We start from the raw sequence: 19,467 nt of genomic DNA, 5'->3' as shown, positions 1-19,467 counted from the left end.
GACAAAACCACTATGGATTTCTCCGCACCACCATTTCACGCTAAGTGGTATTTTCCGAGGGAGCTCCGATCACATTTGTTGATCGACACGTGGCCACAACACTATTCCAAAACTACCCATTCTCCGGCCGGCAATGTTCGTGCGATTTTGACATTCGGGGAAATTGCAACAACCATTGGATTGAAATCAAGGTTTAAGGCCATCCGATTGGATCAAGCTTTAATGTAGAGGCCTGCGCCATTACGTGACGTGAAGTAAAGTTTTGTTGACAGCCGGTTTTGTCCATAAAACAATTAAATGAAATTAATGTAAATGTACCTCAGTGGGTAGATATAGGTGAAGTATTTAATTTTATTATTGTTTTTGTTATGTAGCTCGTTGACTATGTGTTATGTTTTTAGTTTTGTTGTTCATTGCATATGTAATGTAATGGGAATAGAGAGGCGGGCAATAGCAAAAAGGGGAAGAACGCACAGAGTGCGAATGAATGTATTTTTTTTGTTGAAATGTAATGTTATGGAAATGCAGCAGCGTATGTAAGGAATTACATTTACAGCTAAGAAAGTTTTTTTTACACAGCAGTGTAAAGAATGAAAAAACAATGCAGTTAAATTTTTATGAGACAGAGAAATTTTTTATGTGCACTTGAAGCAGTTTTTGATGAATCCCTTTGAGAGAGGAAGAAATTTGTAACAGCAGTTGTTCTGGTTAATGAATAGAAAGTTTTATGTGTGAGAAAAACCCGGTAAAGAATTTTTTTTTGCTTTCCTGTACTAAAACATGGTATTATTTCATGGGTTAAAACAGAGCATGGTTTCTCTATTCATTTTTGTTTGAAATTACCAGAAATTTCCAACAATTTGTTCAACGTACTCTCTAAGGCTGATGGAGAAACTGATGAATATTACTAATGAACTCATAAAAGAATATGACACTTGAACCCTTTGTTGGATTGGCGTGGAGCGAACTTCAGATAGATAATAACGAAGAGAAGCTCGAGAATGATTCCAACGCCATTGACAGCTAATACCAAGACGTTTTCGAAGCCATTGCTGACTAGGGGTGAGCCATACCACGTGTAAAGGAGAGAATTTAGCAAAGCTATCGCTTAGGGGAAGCGTGGGAAATCCTCTGTCGATCCTTTCTTAATCACTCTACTCAACGTAATGCTGCATATAAATATTTAGTTAGAATTATAGTTCAATTTACACAACCACGTTAGTTGATTTCAGCTGAAAATTTTCTTAAAAAGATACTTATAAAAATGGAATCCATACAGTACTAAGGAAGCTGCGTTTCCTGATAGATAAAACAATACAAAGCGCTAGTGTGTTCAGATATTGTTCATGAATGCTTTAACAAGCTAAGTTCAAACCTATGGAAGTGAAGGGCACAATAAACGAACTGGAACTAAAATGCAGCGAACGAGAGTATTTTCAATGGTAAAACTTAAAAAGAATGAAAGAGAATAACAAGTACCTAGAATGCCGACCGAAAACTGTACATAGTTTGTCAGGTTTCCTCTATAAAAAAATCTAAGAAAATCAAAAGCTCAAGTACCAAGATGGTGGAACGGAGGAAGCTAAGACAGGGAGAGGCAAGGGAATGATAACATTTCCTTCCTCAATGCTCAATGCTGGAATTCACAAAGGGTTTAAGGGCAATTTATAGTCACGAGGCACACATCCTCTCGGTTTCGATCACCGTGCACATGGGGTAATCAGATGCTGAAGCGTCGTGTAAATCAAGATAACCTGCCCTAGCCTGCTCACATATGTGTATCTCCTTTTTATCGTGTCGAGTAATTATGGTGTGACTAGTGTCATATCTATTCAAAACAATGGAAAAAAACAACATGACCACAAAGCCCAAACCTAAAATCTCCAAATCTGATTCTTTGGCAACTGGGTGGAATAACTTTCTGACGGGAAATGATGAACGCTGCCTGTGAACATTTGAATAATATAAACGGCATTGTATGGGTCGGTTGACACATATTCCTGACTGACAAAGGCCAAATGAAGAGTCCCGGAAGCTGTGAATGGCTGCTGTGTGGTGTGCAGCTGTAAGTGAAGTAAGAAAGGTGATAGTGTAGTAGAGGTTGTGCACCATATAAAAGGAGATACAGTGGGCTTGCGCACATTCATAAAAATAGAAACCTACTCACTCACCACGAAAAGACTGTGTGTACATGCGAGATTCCAACGGCGATCACGACGTCGAAAATGACTATTTTAACGAGGCAACTTGCCTTAAAAATAGTAGAAGGATTTGTAAGATTTTGATGAAAATTTTGTAAATATTTTGGGAAAAGACTCTGCGTACAGGCGAGATTCCAACGGCGCTCACGACGTTGAAAATGACTATTTCAACGAGGCAACTTGCCTTAAAATTAGTAAAAGGATTTGTAAGATTTTGATGAAAATTTTGTAAATATTTCGAGAAATTTGAGTTACAGCCATAAAGATTCAGAATTTTAGAAGTTCTAGAATTTTTAATAAAATTAATTTATTTCCAACCTCAAAAACTATTTAAACACATATAATTAAAATTTTAACCAAAAAAATAACCACCTTCAAACAAAACAATAACTTTCCCAATAAAATTATAAAATTGTAATCTCATAGACAACTTCCGTCGAAAATATCTTTGACGAATTCTAAAACATTGTTGCACCTGAGTTTATGACGTGGTAAATGTCTTTTACGCATACCAATGCATTAGAATGCCAATTACTGATCCTTTTGCTTTCCAATTTTTCCTTATTCAATTCAACTGAGCTTTCATCCAAAATATTTGTGGCCAATTGTCTTAAAATAAGATAATTACTCTACTTACTCTTACTGAGGAGTTAGTTATTGAGTATTTGAGTGTTAGTCAAATTCAGTTAAGTGATAGACGTTGTTTGTATAGGTATGCATGTCAAGATGAATCATTAAACTAAAAAGATAAAAACCTTTACCAAGTACATTATAATCATTATGTACTTTTCCCTGATTTATTGTAAGCATCAATAAAAAAGGGAGTTGTCTATAAACCTTGATTTCTTGCAGTTAAAATGGTTTTTTAACTGCATATTTGGATTCAGCACCCTGAAAAACCCCTGGGACGCTTTCATTGTGCAGAAACTAGCTATCAAACTTACGATTCCAATAATTCTTGCCGGATTTCGACCGGAAAAATCCGCCGGAAAGGCTTTCAAAAAGTCGCGTTATAGACAACTCCATAAAAAGGCAGCAGTATGTTTTTTTTTGTGAATTCATGCTTTGTCTATTCCACCTTTCCAACAAATTCCAACAAATTAATATGAGAAAAATGTTACACCAAAACGAAGTACGAATTTGCATGATCAGTGTGAGAGGAAAAATCTATTTTTCCTTGTGATTTTCGCGTTAACGCATCCTAGATGTTATACACAGCGCGCAAAAATGCTGTCGGGCTCCAGAGAAACCCGCGTTAATAGTGAAAAACTTAACGCAGTTTGCATGCACGCGAGTTCCGTGATTTTTTTAAGTGTTAAAGCATTAACGCCATGCTCCGGATCGTGCACGGCGTTTATCGCGTACCATTCTCACAAGAGGCGCGTTAATCAACAAAAACAAAACTCGTGAGATTCATATGCGTTGACTACATATTCGTTGAGTGGGAAGCTTTATTAAACAGAAGCCACTTATTTTTTTTAAATTCGTTGGATTGGCTATTTAAAGGTGTGAGTGTTAGTATTTTTTTTAAGGTTTTATATTAAAGGTTTTGGGCTTTACGATATTGAAATTTTTCAAAAAGCTGTTTGAGAAAGGGTTTTTAAAAAGGTTTTTTATAAAATAAATAAATAAAATAATAGGGTCTTTATTATTACCACGGTATTTTTTGAAAAAAAAATAAAATTAAATAATAATAAAAAAATTGGGTTTTATTGAAAGGAGCATTTTTTTTTTAAATTTACAAAAGAGAATTTTAGAGTTTTTTCAAAGAGAAACTTTTGGAGAAATATGGCTTTTTCAAATTTCCAGCCCCAGTTCCCACCGTTTATACGGAAGGATTATGATGTGTGGGCCATTAAGATGGTGACCATGTTGCAGGCACATGATGTTTGGGATTATGTCAAGTTTGGGTTTTCTCCTAAGAATGAAGAAGAAGAACAAGCTCTGAGTAATACAGAGAGGGAACAATGAAAGAAAGACAAGAAGAAGAATGCACATGCATTGCAACTTATTCAGCAGGGAGTGGACCGAGCAGTGTTCCAGAAAATTATGATCGCGTCTTCAGCAAAAGTAGCATGGAACAATGAAAGAAAGACAACAAGAAGAATGCACATGCATTGCAGCATCTTTAGTAGGGAGTGGACCGAGCAGTGCTCTAGAAGATTATGATCACGATTTCGGCAAAATTAGCATGGGATACTTTGGCCACAAACTATAAAGGTATGGCCAAAGTCAATATTGTTAAGTTGCAGAATATTAGGAGGGATTTTGAAAGTTTGCAGATGAAGGAAACAAAGGACATCAATTCTTTCATGAATCGAGTCATAACTGTCGTAAATCAGTTAAAGATTTATGGTGAATAAATTAAATATCAAACAATGGTTGAGAATTTCCTTAGAGCTTTGTCTACCAAATTTGATGTTGTGGTAGTAGTCATAGAAGAAGCCAAAGATTTGACATCATTGACAGTTGATGAGTTGATGGGATCACTTCTATCACATGAGGCAAGGATAGACAAAAAAGAGATTGCTTTCAAAAGTCAAGCTTCTATTTCAAGAGATAGAGGTCGAGGCAGAAGTAGATTGAGAGGAGGAGGACGAAGTGGAAGATATGGCGGTCAGAAAGATGGCCGAAAAGAGCATGAAAATGAAAGTGGAAGAACCTATAGAAGCTTCAACAATAATCAAAGAGTTGACAAATCATAGGTGAGATGCTATTACTACAATAAATTTGGTCATTATGCTCATGATTGCAGGAAGAAGATAGCTGATCAAGGGAACCAAAGAACTAATTTCACTATAGAGAGTACTAACTCCATGTTCCTAACTTTCCATACCATGCATGAACCTTCTGCTAGTGTGTGGTTGTTAGACAATGGTTGCAGTAACCACGTGATAGGCAACAAGGATTTGGTTGCAATTTCGATCAATTTGTGAAAACAGAGGTAAAGTGGGGATTGGCAATGCTGTGGAAGTAGATGACAAAGGAGTGGTCAATATTCTAACCAAGGAGGGGGAGTCGAAGACAATCTCAGAGGTATATTATGTTCCAAGTCTCAAACATAATTTATTAAGTGTTGGTCAATTGACACGGAAAGAATACAAAGTTATCTTTCAAGGTCAAGAAGCTTATATATATGACAAGCCCCTAAGAAAGAAATTGATAACAAATGTGTAGATGACGAGGAACAAACTCTTTCCTCTAATTTTGAATTACAGTGGTAAGATGAGTTCTTTTACAGTTGCATGCTTTGATGATTATTGGTTATGGCACTTTCGATTTGGACACTTGCACTTTTCTGGTTTAGGATTGTTATAGCGAAATTAGATGGTTAGAAAATTACCTCCCATCAAAGAGCCTACTAGTACTTGTGAGTGTTGCACCTTGGGAAAACAACACCGTGAAAATTTTCCAAAGGGAGTTGCATACAGAGCAAAGAAATCTTTTATGCTAGTGCATACAGTCTTGTGTGGACCTATGAGGACACAGTTGATTGGTGGAAATTGCTGCTTCCTCACTTTCATTGATGACTACAATAGAAAGACTCGGGTTTACTTCTTGAAGCACAACTCTAAAACTTTTGCAAAGTTCAAATAATTCAAAGCCTTAGTAGACAACCAAAGTGATCGATAGACCAAGGTATTAAGGTCAGATCGTGGTGGAGAATATGACTCAAAGGAATTCCATGATTACTGAAAACAACATGGGGTCAGAAGATAGTTTACAACCAGGGACACACTGCAGCAAAATGATGTAGCAGAGAGAAAGAACAAGACAATTATGAACATGGTAAGAAACATGTTGAAAGGAAGAAACTTGTCTAATGATTATTGCATAGAAGTAGTTGCATGTGCTATTTATGTGATCAACAGATATTCTACAAAGAGTGTGATGAACAGAGTACTAGAACAAGCATGGTCAGGTATGTATTATAACGTATCTCATCTTAGAGTATTTGGATGTGTAGCTTATGCACACGTGCCTAAGGAGAGAAGAGGCAAATTGGATGATAAAAGTGAAAATTGCATATTCGCTAGTTATAGTGAGCAATCAAAAGCTTAAAAACAGTATAACCCTGTCACAAAGAAGACCATAATTAGCAGGGATGTTGTGTTGAAGGAACAAGAGTCATGGAATGGAACTGTAGACAAAAAAGTTGATGACCAAGTGCCAATGATGGAAGAAGATGATGTAGCAGAAAAAGAGCAGCAAGAATCATAGGTGAAGGCACCAAACAAAGACACACCAACAAGGACTCCAAGATTTTCAGAGCAGTATGGATATTCAAGCATATCAACAGATCAAGATTCTCCCAACACTCAATTAGGTGATGAATCAAGAAATGGTAAAAGAAAGGTGAGAATTTCCAAAGATATTTATGATGATTTGGATGTTAGTTCAATTTTTGCATTGTTGGCATTCCAGCCTTCTTCGTTTGAAGAAGCAATCAAAGATGAAAATTGGCTGCAAGCCATGGATGAAGAAATTGAAGCTATTGAAAAGAATGATACACGTGATTTGGTTGATTTGCCAAAGGACAAAAATCTCATTGTTTTGAAGTGGGTGTACAAGACAAATTTGAATGAGAACGGTAAAATTGACAGATGTAAAGCTAAACTTGTAGCAAAAGGATTCTCGCAGCAACTGGGAATATATTTTGGAGAAACATTTGCTCCGGTAGCCAGATTGTATACTGTAGGAGCAGTTCTAGCCACAACAGATCATAGCAAGTGGAAAGTAAATTAGATGGACGTGAAATCAGCCTTCTTGAATGGAATTATAGAAGAAGAAATTTATGTGCAAGAGCCTCTAGGATATGAACTTGAAAGTAACGAAGGAAAAGTTTACAGGTTGAAGAAAGTGCTTTATGGACTGAAGCAAGCACCTAGAGCTTGGTATAGTAGAATTGATAGCTACATGATTAGGAATGAATTTTGCAGAAGCAACATTGAGCCTACCTTATACACAAAGGTAAATGAACATGGACAAATTTTGATTATTTTATTATATGTTGATTACATGATTTTTACAGGTGATTTTGACATAGATGGATTTAAAGCAGTCATGATGAAAGAATTTGAGATGACAAATCATGGTCTCATGAAATATTTTCTTGGCATAGAAGTTGAACAATCTGAAAAAGGAATTTTTATTTGTCAAAATAAATATTCCAATGATTTGTTGAAAAGATTCAGGATGGAAAATTGCAAACCTGTCCCTACACCAGTTGCAACAGGTACAAAGTTAAGCAAGGATGATGAAAGATCATATGTCAATCCAACTCTATTCAAAAGACTGGTTGGCAGCCTCATGTATCTCATAGCTACAAGACCGGATATCATGCAAGGAGTGAGTTTGATATCCAGATTTATGGAGACTCCAAAAGACACATATTGGAGTGCGGGAAAAAGAATTTTGAGATACATAGCAGGAACTAGAGATTGTGGCATAATGTATTCAAGCACGGAAAATAAAGATTTGATTGGATACATAAATAGTGATTTTGCAAATAGTTTGGATGATAGGAAGAGCACTTCTGGTTTTGTGTTCCACCCTGGTTTAGGTGTGATTTCATGGGCATCTAAGAAGAAACCCATTGTGACACTTTAGTCTGCAGAAGCAGAATATGTAGCAGCAACATCAACAACATGTCAAGCAGTGTGGTTAAGAAGAGTATTTGATGAACTCAAGCGGAAACAACAAGGACTAACAACAATATATTGTGACAACACGTCAGCAATTGCACTATCCAAGAATAGTGTGTTTCATCAGAAGAGAAATCATATTGATATGAGATATCACATTATTAGAAAACTTGTGATAAATGGAGAAGTTCACTTGAAGCCTTGTAAATCTAGTGATTAACTGGATGATATATTTACTAAGTCATTAGCACAAGATGTGTTTGAGTTTCAGAGAAGAAACTTGGGTGTTGTAAGCCTAGCTGAGACATAGACCAATAGGCATGTTTCGGTTGTCATGAGTCATGTTTTAGTTTAGCAGTAGTAATTAAGGGGGAGTGTTAAAATAAGATAGTCACTCCTGTATGAGGAGTTAGCTAAACATAAAGAGTCAGTTAACTGGGTGATTGAGTATTTGAGTCTTAGTCAAGTCGAGTTAAGTGATAGATGTGTGGTTGCATGTGCATGCATGTTAAGGTGAGTCGTTAGAAAAAAAGGATAAATACCCTTCACCGAGTTCATTGTGAGCATCATGATTCGTGTGATCAATAGAAGAGCAACAACTCGTGTTTTGTGTGAATTTATGCTTTGTCTCCTCTGCCTTTCCAACAAATTCTAAAACATTGTTGCACTTGAGTTTATGACATGGTAAATATATTTTACGGATACCAATGCATTAGAATACGAATCACTGGTCCTTTTGCTTTCCAATTCTTTTCCTATTCAATTCGCCCGCTCTGTACTAGGAAGTTTGATTATCAACCTAACATATGAATAACACAAGTGGGGGTTCTGGTTTCCTGTAGTGAGGGATTTGTTTCGTTAGTATGTGGAATAACATTATAAAATGAATGTGGGAATTAATTAAAAACATTTTTTATTCAGAAGAAAAAAGACTTTTATATAAAAAGATGCAATGATGATGAAGTTACAACCTCTATCTTCAGCAATATAGGCAAACCAAGGGTGAGCAAGGATAGTTCCCTAGAAATAGACAACTCGAAACCAAACATAATGTTCAAAAAACAAGAAGCCCCCACTACAACCCCCCACTACAGGAAAATTAATTAAAAACATCTACAATCCATTATTTATATGTATCTGACACGATTGGCTCATCTACATGAATTGTGCTCCATGTCATTGATTTGGGATTGCGTGCCATATTTTTCTTGCTGAGATGAACGACTGCCTGATATTTCCACACTATTTATATGTATGTGACATGATTGGCTCATTTACATGAATTGTCCTCTATGTCATTGATTTGGGATTGTGTGCCAGATTTTTCTTGCTGAGATGAACGACTACCTGATATTTCCATTTATGTCAAAGGTGACGATGGGGAGATCGCCACTAACGTGGTGCCAAAATGTTATCACCAAATCCTCACGTGGAATTACAATAAAAAAGTAGCCAAAAACTGTAAGCCCAATGTTTAGCAGTATTCTAATTAGTCAGCAAATTTGCTTTAAAAATCATGGAATTTTGGCAAGATTTTGATAAAATATGGCAGAGATTTTTGTAAATCCAGGTTATAGTTGTTAAACTTCAAGATTTTGGGTGCTTTAAATGTTTTTGATGGTGCTGAATCCATTTCCACCATAAAAAACATGATTCAAACACTACTACTATGAGATTTGTTGAATTGTTTTGGCCGTATTACGCCACTTTTGACCATAAGAGAAATTCCTATGCTTGGTTAGACGATGACCTTTATTTGACCTACTATATTACCACGTTGTTTGAATTTATCACCAACCATTGCATCACATGTTGGGAAGGAAAATCCTTAAGACTATAACATATGGAATAATAGAATAGATTAAAAAAATGTGATATGTTATGTGATATAGATGTTGCCTAGTTTGGAATTGTTTCCTTTGCAGAATAAATTAATTAGCAGGAATAGGTAATAAATGAATTTAACATTACAACAAGTTTACACACATGCCTCAGAAATGGAGACCCCAATTCCATTTAACAATTATTAAGTTATAAGGAGAATTTCGGCGTAAATCACATGTAGAAAACCTTTCTCGACGTGTTTCGAACCAACTAGTGTGGTTCATCGTCAAGACAAGTTGAATGGACAGATCTCGCTTTTCATAGTAGATAGATAATAGAACATTCTAGACTAGGTAACGACTATAATGACAACGACTAGATTTGACCAGGAAATGGCTAGTTGACTTAGATAAGGGTTAAAAACTTTATTAAATAAGTTAATATTCTTATTAAAATACGAAATGGATCGTTTTATAATTATAAATATATATTAGAATAAGTAAATTTGAATAAGTAAATCATAAAATAAATTAATCTAAAATTGTTAGTTATCAAAGTTATTATAAATATTAGTTAGTTATAGAGTAATCTAAAAATAGTTAAATTATATTTTGATTAAAATATAATTTAACTATTTTTAGATTACTCTATAACTAACTAATATTTATAATAACTTTGATAACTAACAATTTTAGATTAATTTATTTTATGATTTACTTATTCAAATTTACTTATTCTAATATATATTTATAATTATAAAATGATCCATTTCGTATTTTAATAAGAATATTAACTTATTTAATAAAGTTTTTAACCCTTATCTAAGTCAACTAGCCGTTTCCCGGTCAAATCTAGCCGTTGTCATTATAGCCATTACTTGGTCTAGAATGTTCTGCTATCTATTTAATATGCAAAGCGAGATCTGTTCATTCAACTTGTCCTGACGATGAACCACACTAGTTGGTTCGAAACGCGTCGACAAAGGTTTTTTACATATGATTTACGCCGAAATTCTTCTTATAATTGTTATGGATCATAGAAGCCTCAATTCAACAATTATTAAGTTTTAGTTTATAAAATATTTTCAATCAACTAAATAAATTAAATCAATGAAATTTCAAATGTGAAGTTTGAACTTTGAAATTGATAATTGAATCTTTACAAATATTAAATTTACAACAAATTGTTTATCTGAAATTGCAATTCTCCTTCAACTACTATACCCTTAGATTTGGCATGATCCTTCGCATACAAGTAAATCATGAAGAAAATCCCATGATACATGAGATTTCCCTCCTTATCGGGCTAGATTCATTGTGACTTTATCCATGCCCTCATATAGGTAGGTTGTGATGGGCTTGTCACTATTAACCAATAGATATTTATTAAAGTTTCACTAAGAGAAAAACCCTCCCTTCCTAAAACCCATAAGGATTCTCTAGAAACAAAGTGAAGGTACAACCTATCCCCTAGGTTTTTTGTTGAAGATATTAGCATACCATTCTATAAAAACAAACATTTTCCTCCACTCTAATTGACAATGGGTTGATGTTGGTAGGGTGATGGTACAACACAACAAGTTTCTATTATTTGTGATGCCATCATGAGGGCATGATCATAAATGGATTTGGTGATGATCATATTGTCCTCATTTCCTCCTCAACATCTCCAATATTAAATCAATGCAACATATAAAGAAAAAAATAATATGGGTCATCTCTTCATTATAAATTTGTTAAGTGCCACATAATCAACACCTTAGTAGTTATGTCTTGAAGAACATGCTCCACACCTATCTTTGTTTTGAATTTATCCAACAAATTACACAAAATGGAGCATCCTCAAATTTTTTTATTAACAAATCAACACTTAAAAAGAAAAAGTCAACAGCTAAGGTAAATGTAAGTGATTATACAAACACTGCCCCTAAAATACATTTATGTTGGACAATTAAGTTTCATATTTCATATGTCATGGAATATAAAATTTCGAGTGTCTTAAACATGTAAAGACAGGTCAAGCTCCACATCTTATGTATTAAAAATGGTCTTGTCTCAGTCAATCGCTGGTTGTAGATTGGTGCAATTATCATGACAACAAATCAATCCAAATCAATCTCTTGGTGTTGCATGGCCTTCAAACCTCTTGGCTTATAAATCAAAGTACACAATAAGGTAGTTTCCTACAAGCTGAATTATGAGGCCTGTTACAGTACCCATCTTTCATAGTTCCTAGTGATCTAAGCTCATTATGACCTAAGTTCTTGCAACAAGATTATCAACCCGCAAGAAGAATTTCATTTGGAATGTATTTTACATATAAGGTGATTCGAAAATTCATGTTGATTCTTTTAGAAATAAGATAAAAGGGAAACAAAATATCCAACTTGTAAATTGATACAATATCTAAAGAAAGATACCAGTGAATAAGCCAACGACGATACCAAAGGAGGGAGAAGGAGGAGATGTTGTACTCTAACCACGTTCAATCTACTAGTGCACCCATTAATGGTTCAATCTGGAGTTGATTGGCTACAATGACTCATATTGGGAAAGTTGCATTGATGATAGGTGAGCTTCCTCTCACCCCTCCAATGAGCCATGTAATGCCCAGGAGCCATATAATGCCTTTGAGCATGGACTAGTCCTAAAAGGTAAATCACCCACCATGGGTCGTTACTATTTTTCCTATTTTGGCCAATCCAACGTCCATTTCAGTTAGAAATTCACATTTGAAAATGAGAGATTGAAAATAAAGATTGTATTTTTATCAAAACAGTCAAGAGAGGGACCTCTAACCTTCTAAATATGGGTTACAACCAAATAAAATGAACTCACCATTCAAAAACTACAGAATCACATGTATAATTAACACTAAGAAATGACTTTACATCTCAATTTTTTTTTTCTCGTTCCATAATGAAGTTCAAAACATGGTTGTTGTTGATGTTGCTATAAATGACCCTCTACATATGAAGAAATAACTTACATACATAACTATACCTAATCCAACTAAAAATTTAGGGAAAATGAATGGTTGATTTTTATCAACAAACCCAGAGTAGGGTTACCAGGTATCATGGTCATGGTCATGGTCCTGGTCATGGGATTATTCATCATCATCAGTGAAGAAAGAAGAGGCGTATGATGAGGAGGAGAGGTATGGCAGAGAGTTGAATGTGGAAGGAATGGTGCTAAGGATAGAGATGGAAAAGTCCAAGTTACAATCTTCATCCAAGTGCAGGGAGACCTCAATGTGACACTTGAGAGAACCGAACATCATTATGGGTTCATGCATCATCAAATGAAGAAAATTGGTTGAGGTTCCACCACTATCATCATCAGATATGAAAGTGTCCATGTTTCCATCACTGTCACATGTGAGGTCCAATAGAATGCCACACACAGTGGGTCGCTTGTTCAGCCTTTGGATAGGCATCACTGGAAACAACTGGCCAATTTCCCAGAAGGCAGGAATTGACTTGAATATTGATAAATTTATGTGAAAAATGGCAGGCCCTGCGACTACAGGATAAGATACACGATTACACATCTCGTCTACAGTGGCTAAGGGTTAAGGCCACTAGTGCTCTTATTTGAATAAATATAGGCACCTTCCTTTCATATGCTCTATGCGGATTTGACTGTTGTGGAAATCCCCCATGGTAGTATAAGCCATGACCGTCTTATACTCACCCATTAATTCCTTATGCAAATTTTCCACCAGAGGCTTCAAAACTGTTCCAGCCACAACTACAGATACAAAGTCCTTTTTTTCATCCACACACACAACATCAAACACCACAAGAGAATGGTGTGAAACCAGAGCTCTCCCACATTCACTGCATGTGATTAGATGGTTTACCCCTTTCTGGTTACAGGCCTTAGGGACTTCCTTGACCACAGCCGTTGCATATTCTTCCAAACTGTAAGCAACAAACATATCAGAGCAAGAAGACTTGGTACCTTCATAATCAATACCAAGCCCTCCTCCAATGTCAATGATCTTCATATTAGCGCCCAACTTAACCAACTCACAGTATATATACATCACTTCACTCACACCATCATTAAGAACTTCAATGCATGGGATCTAAGACATAATATGGAAATGAAGAAGCTCAAGACAATCCAACATCCCTAATTTCTACAATTTCCAAATGATGCCGACAATTTCCAAACTCGTGAGCCCAAATTTTCCCTTCTCACCAGATGTGGCATTGAAATGGCCACCATGTTTGTCCTCAAATTGGATCGAACCCCAATAATAGGCCTCACAGTTAACTTGTAGCTCACACTAAGCATTGAATAAAATTCTTCTTCTTTCTCCAACACAATAATGCAATTAAAATTCAAGGGTATGGTAGTAAGCACCAGTGAAATATATTCTTCATCTTTGTATCCATTATAGACAAGAAAAGCCTTAGGGCTTTCTTTACACATGCAAGCCATGGCTAGCAACATATCTTGTTTTGACCTAACTTCTAGCCCAAACTCCATAATGTTCTCCACAACATATCAATGTTGATTGCATTTAATAGGATAAAACCTTTGAAAATAAGACTCATACGACTGCATCGACATTGAAGAATCAAAGGTCAATTGTAGAGATTCTAGCCTGTGCTTCAGCACATCAAGAAACCTAATAATAAGAGGTGCCGACATTCCCAATATTTGAATCCAACCACCTTCTTGATGAGCTTCATCAAATTGATTTCTTTAGAAGGAAGAGTATGATAACCATGAGGTTGAAGAACCTCGTTCCCATTATAATTCACCACACAATATGGAGCTACCCACCCCTCGAATCTATACAACACAAAAGAATGAGAAACAGACGAGGAGATAGGTGCAACAACAATGCCTACATTGCCGCCATTAGAAAACAAGGGGCTGGGAAAAATCAGAACCAGAAGAACAAAAAGAGAGCCCTCCCTAGTAAATCCATAGCAAGCCAGGGGAAGCATCCCTTCCCACCTTTTTACTATCTCTCGGGATTTAGAGTGGCATGGGTCGTTACTGTAACGAACTTCTAGTGCAGCGTTTACTGTAACTGCTTATGATGATCCAACAACGAAATTTATTTTAATCATCTAACACATCAGATCAACGACGCAAGACAATACACAATGGCACATAGGGGAGTTCTTCTCAGAGGGAAACACCCTAAGCACATAGGGGAGTTCTTCTTGAGGGAAACACCTTACGACACAATTATTAGTTTGAAGCATTTGCTATTTTTTGACATTGAGGTTAATCAATACAAAACAACGCAGAGGCATGTGCCTATTTTGGAATAGGGATTCCATAATTTTAATTTAATTATCAATAATTATTAGGTGAATTTAACCTCCACAAAATATTTTAAAATATTCTTAGTTGTATACAAAAATAAAATGTTAAGATTTATATCCAAATTAGTAATGCCATTTTTTCATTTTTAATTAAACTAATTAATTTAAAAAATGTCATAAGAACGAGTGCCATATGAAATGACTCATGGTTTATTGGACATATAATATTGATAAGCCTTGACATTTATCCATGTTATTGTAACAAGGCCTATAAAGTGAGGGTGAATCAATGACTTGTGATTTATTGGACATATAGTATTGATAAGCCATGATATTTATCCATGGTATTGTAGCAAAGCCTATAAAGTGAGGGTGAATCTCCATGGTTAAGAATATTGTCAAGTGATTTTTTTAAATGTATAAATATTTAATAATAATCATAATAATAGTAATTTAGTTAATTTTTATGATTTTTTGTAATTTAATAATGTGAAATGTATCATAAATAAGTGTTTTGATGTTTATCATAAATTTATGTTTATATTTTATTAGTGTTTACTAACTATTTAATTTATATAACTAAATTAATTGTTATTAAAAATTCATAATGAATTAAAAAAAAAAACAAAAAAACCAAAATAATTTAACAAAAATTATAACTAAAATTAATGAAAAAAAAATTGAGTTATATCCCGTTATTTGAATGAAAATGCAGAAAATATAACCAATAAAAAATGTAATATGGAACAAAGAACAATGACAAATATGAAACACCATATTGCATGACGAGTGAAATTAATGAAGCTTCCAATGCCATGAAATTACAGGAAGAGTAAAATTAGTTTTCTTAAAAAGGTTTGAACCATGTATCCCATTTCACCTTGAATAAATCATTGAAATAAACATAATCCATAGTTAACCATAATTAACAAAATAATTGTTTTATTTAATTATTTTCACAAAATATTCGCTATGTTTATAGATTTTTTAAATATGCTTAGACTCTCATATCGAAAATCTTATCTAATTAGCCGCTTCCCTTTGAGTGTAACTTACGGAACAGAACACGGTATCACAATACACAGATTCTGTCAAAACTATATTTTAAAGGAAGGTATAAAAAAAGTAATTTCTAATTTATCCAAGTTGAATACCTTTACTTATTTAATGGTTTGCTGACTAGCGATTCATCATACCAGACTCATCCTTGCACCTTTAAATTATAATATCCTAAATTTGCTTACGATATGTCAAACAAAAAGACAATTTTGAGATTGTGCTAGATTGTGCTACTTTTGATAGTAATTAGCATCTAATTTCAACTAACTTATATTATTTATCTGTAAACACAAAACATGAACTCATTTAGTCATGATTGGTTGGGTACATGAAATAAATTCCGCATCTTATTCTTGAAAAGATAATAACAATCGTTACGGTAACGAACTTACTATAACCACCTATGATAATCCAACGGTGGGAATTTTTTAATCATCTAACACATCAAATCTAACAACGCAAAACAGTACACGGGATACATAATTAAATATAATAATTTTAATTTAATGATTTAGATAATATCATTTGCTTTCTTATGATGATATTTTCTTTAAATTCCTTTAATTTTATAATGGTTTGATTTAATTAATTGAGATAATTTAATTAATGGTTAAATACATGAGTGAATTGATTGGAAAATAGAGAGGGTGTTATCTGATGTACCAAATAAATGAGAAAATCCAAAAGTCAATCTCATATTTTAGTTCAAATAATGTTCGATCAAAAACACTAATCACATGGCTTATCATTGAAGATGCACAAATTCTACCTTTCTAATGGCCAACATAATGAAATAACGAACCCACTCATGGTAATTAAGTACGCAAATAAATCAAAAAAATTTGATAGTTAAACATTTTGAAAGAATCACCGTAATTTTATGGAATCTGTAATTTCCACCATGAGGATCCTAGTCACTGGTTTGGAATGTTTAACAACACCTCAAAGTTTTGGTGTAGTGGAAAACTTTCTCATGGTATCAGAGCTTGGACCCAGGTTCGATTCCCCCAAATTGCGTTTGGAGAGGTGTTGAAAGAATCACCGCCCCTGATACCAATGAAGAGACCAAAACCAACAATTGTTGATAGATGGAAATTACAGATTACGTATCCCCAAGATGGAAATTACAGATTCCATAGAGATGGAAATTGCAGATTCCATAGAGGTGCGATGATTCTTCCAACAACAATGCATCATATGATTGTGATAGATGGAAATTACAGATTCTATAGAGGTGCGATGATTCTTCCAACAAAAATGCATCATATAATTGTGATAGTTTTGACAAGCACATATGACCGTAAACAACACAACACACAAATGCATCATATGCCTTTGACTATAATGTAGATTCGTATTCTCCAACATGCATCTTACTCCACCAAAAATGCATCCTATGATGCCTTTGACTACAATGTAGATTCGTGTTCTCCAACATGCATCTTACTCCACCAAAAATGCATCATATGATTGTGATAGTTTTGACGGGCACATATTGCCGTAAACAACACACAAATGCATCATATGCCTTTGACTACAATGTAGATTCGTGTTCTCCAACATGCCTTTTACTCCACTTTAGTTAATGCGAAAAGCGTTCAATTTACTATGAAAATTACAGATTGCCCCTGATACATGAAGAGATTTTCTGTTACACTAAAATTTGTAAGTGTTAGTAAACACATCTCCAAAATTACGAATTCCATACAGGTGTAATAACTCTTCCAGCAAAAATGCATCTTGTAATAGTTTTGACGGGCACATATTTTCGTAAACAACACACAAATGCATCAGATGCCTTACACTACCATGTAGATTCGTGTTCTCCAACATGCCTTTTACTCCACTTTAGTTAACGCGAAAACACACTTAAAATTAGACGAGCGAACGTGCAAAAGCACTCAAATTTACTACGTGTTCATGAGATGAGATGGAAAACACTCAAATATATTACGTGTAGATGAGACGGTTAAATTAGTACATAAATCATTGCCTAATTATTAAGTTTCTGTGATTATGGGTGGAATTTGGAAAAATAATTTGTACTGACAGTTTGTTTCTGTTTTATTATTTAAAATAAGTTACTTTTTAGCATGTGAATCCAACATTCTCAAAATTCCTAACAAAACTTTCACATATTCCAAATAAAAATATATCTATATAATTCCAATTTTCACATATTCCAAATAAAAATATATCTATATAATTCCAATTTTATTGTTTATTTTATTTGTTTTAATATATATATATATATATAATTCCAATTTTACTGTTGATTTTATTTGTTTTAAGTGAATTCTTTACCAGAATGGTAAGCGGGAGAAACAAATGTGAAATAACACAACGCTGGCGTTTATTTGTTTGAATGAAACAATGGATTGCAATGTAGGAAATTCAAAAACCTGTGGATAGGAATGGCTTAGGACCCATGACCTCAGCCCACTGAATTCGATATAAGGCTGCAAAGTCTCTCAATTCTAGCCAATACATTTCAAAATTTTGCTCCACTATTTTTTTTGTGGCTCCTTTTCTCTGACCCGAAAAAATGGAATCCAACACTGATGCTGCTCAAATGAAGATCGATGAGGATAGTTGGGTTATTCAAATTAACGCAACTCTCGGCGCACTACAAGAAGAAGAGGAGGAGAATGTGAAAGTGTTTTGGGTCTTGGTGTTTAATGTGCCAAAAGAGTTATTGGTAGACAAGTCGGAAGCCTACATTCCTCAAATGGTTTGCATCAACCCCTGTCACCACTGGATATCTGAGCTCCATGATATGGACCACTACAAATTAGCAAAGGGTCTAGAAAAGTTTTAGTCGGCCATTGTGGAGGAATTTAAAGAATACGATTGGGACGTCTGGAGCTACTATCACAACTTCATCGACTATAACGAAGAAAACTTCATCGACTATAACGAAGAAAACTTCTTGAGCGTTTGCAGTTTTATGTCAGAAATGCCGACCAAATATTCTGCTCTGACGTCAAATCGCTGGGACGTGTCTTAGATCTGACTGGCACCAGTGCCTTCTACAACTCTATTCTCAGAGATTTGATGATGCTCGAAAATCAGATGCCACTTTTCCTAATGTTAAAGCTTTTGGAGTTGGAGTTGGGTTGTGAAGCCAAGGCAGAGCAGAGGCTCTCCAGACTGTTGTGTCTAATGGTCCAAGAACTATCGCCTTTCAGTTTCAAGTTGCCAGAGAGTGGAAATCTCCGTATCAACGAAAGGCGGCACATGTTGGAGGTGTTGTACTACTGTATTGTGCCTTGTTCCGACAATCAAATTCCAATTCGATTTGATGAAGGAAAGGATGCTCCTTATCCAGCGGACATGTCAGCCGTTACTCCAACTCTAATTGAGGAAAAAGATGATTCGCCTGATCTAGCTGACAGTTCAACCGTTAAAGAAGCCTTCAGTATTCTCTGTCAAACTCTCTCTTCTA

General features: G+C 34.9%; 1 pseudogene; it reads right to left on the bottom strand.

Moving 5' to 3' along the window:
- Positions 1 to 13,043: 13,043 nt before the first annotated feature.
- Positions 13,044 to 18,512, bottom strand: LOC149158341 (arginine decarboxylase 1, chloroplastic-like; annotated as a pseudogene).
- Between the last annotated feature and the right edge of the window lie 955 nt (positions 18,513 to 19,467).

This window comes from Pinus tabuliformis, chromosome 5_2 (genome assembly GCF_031772625.1).
Source record: "Pinus tabuliformis cultivar Carrire ecotype Pingquan chromosome 5_2, CPIR1, whole genome shotgun sequence".
Classification (NCBI taxonomy): Eukaryota; Viridiplantae; Streptophyta; class Pinopsida; order Pinales; family Pinaceae; genus Pinus; species Pinus tabuliformis.
The sequence above is the reverse complement of the archived record's forward strand: the minus strand, read 5'-3'. Positions and strand labels throughout refer to the sequence as shown.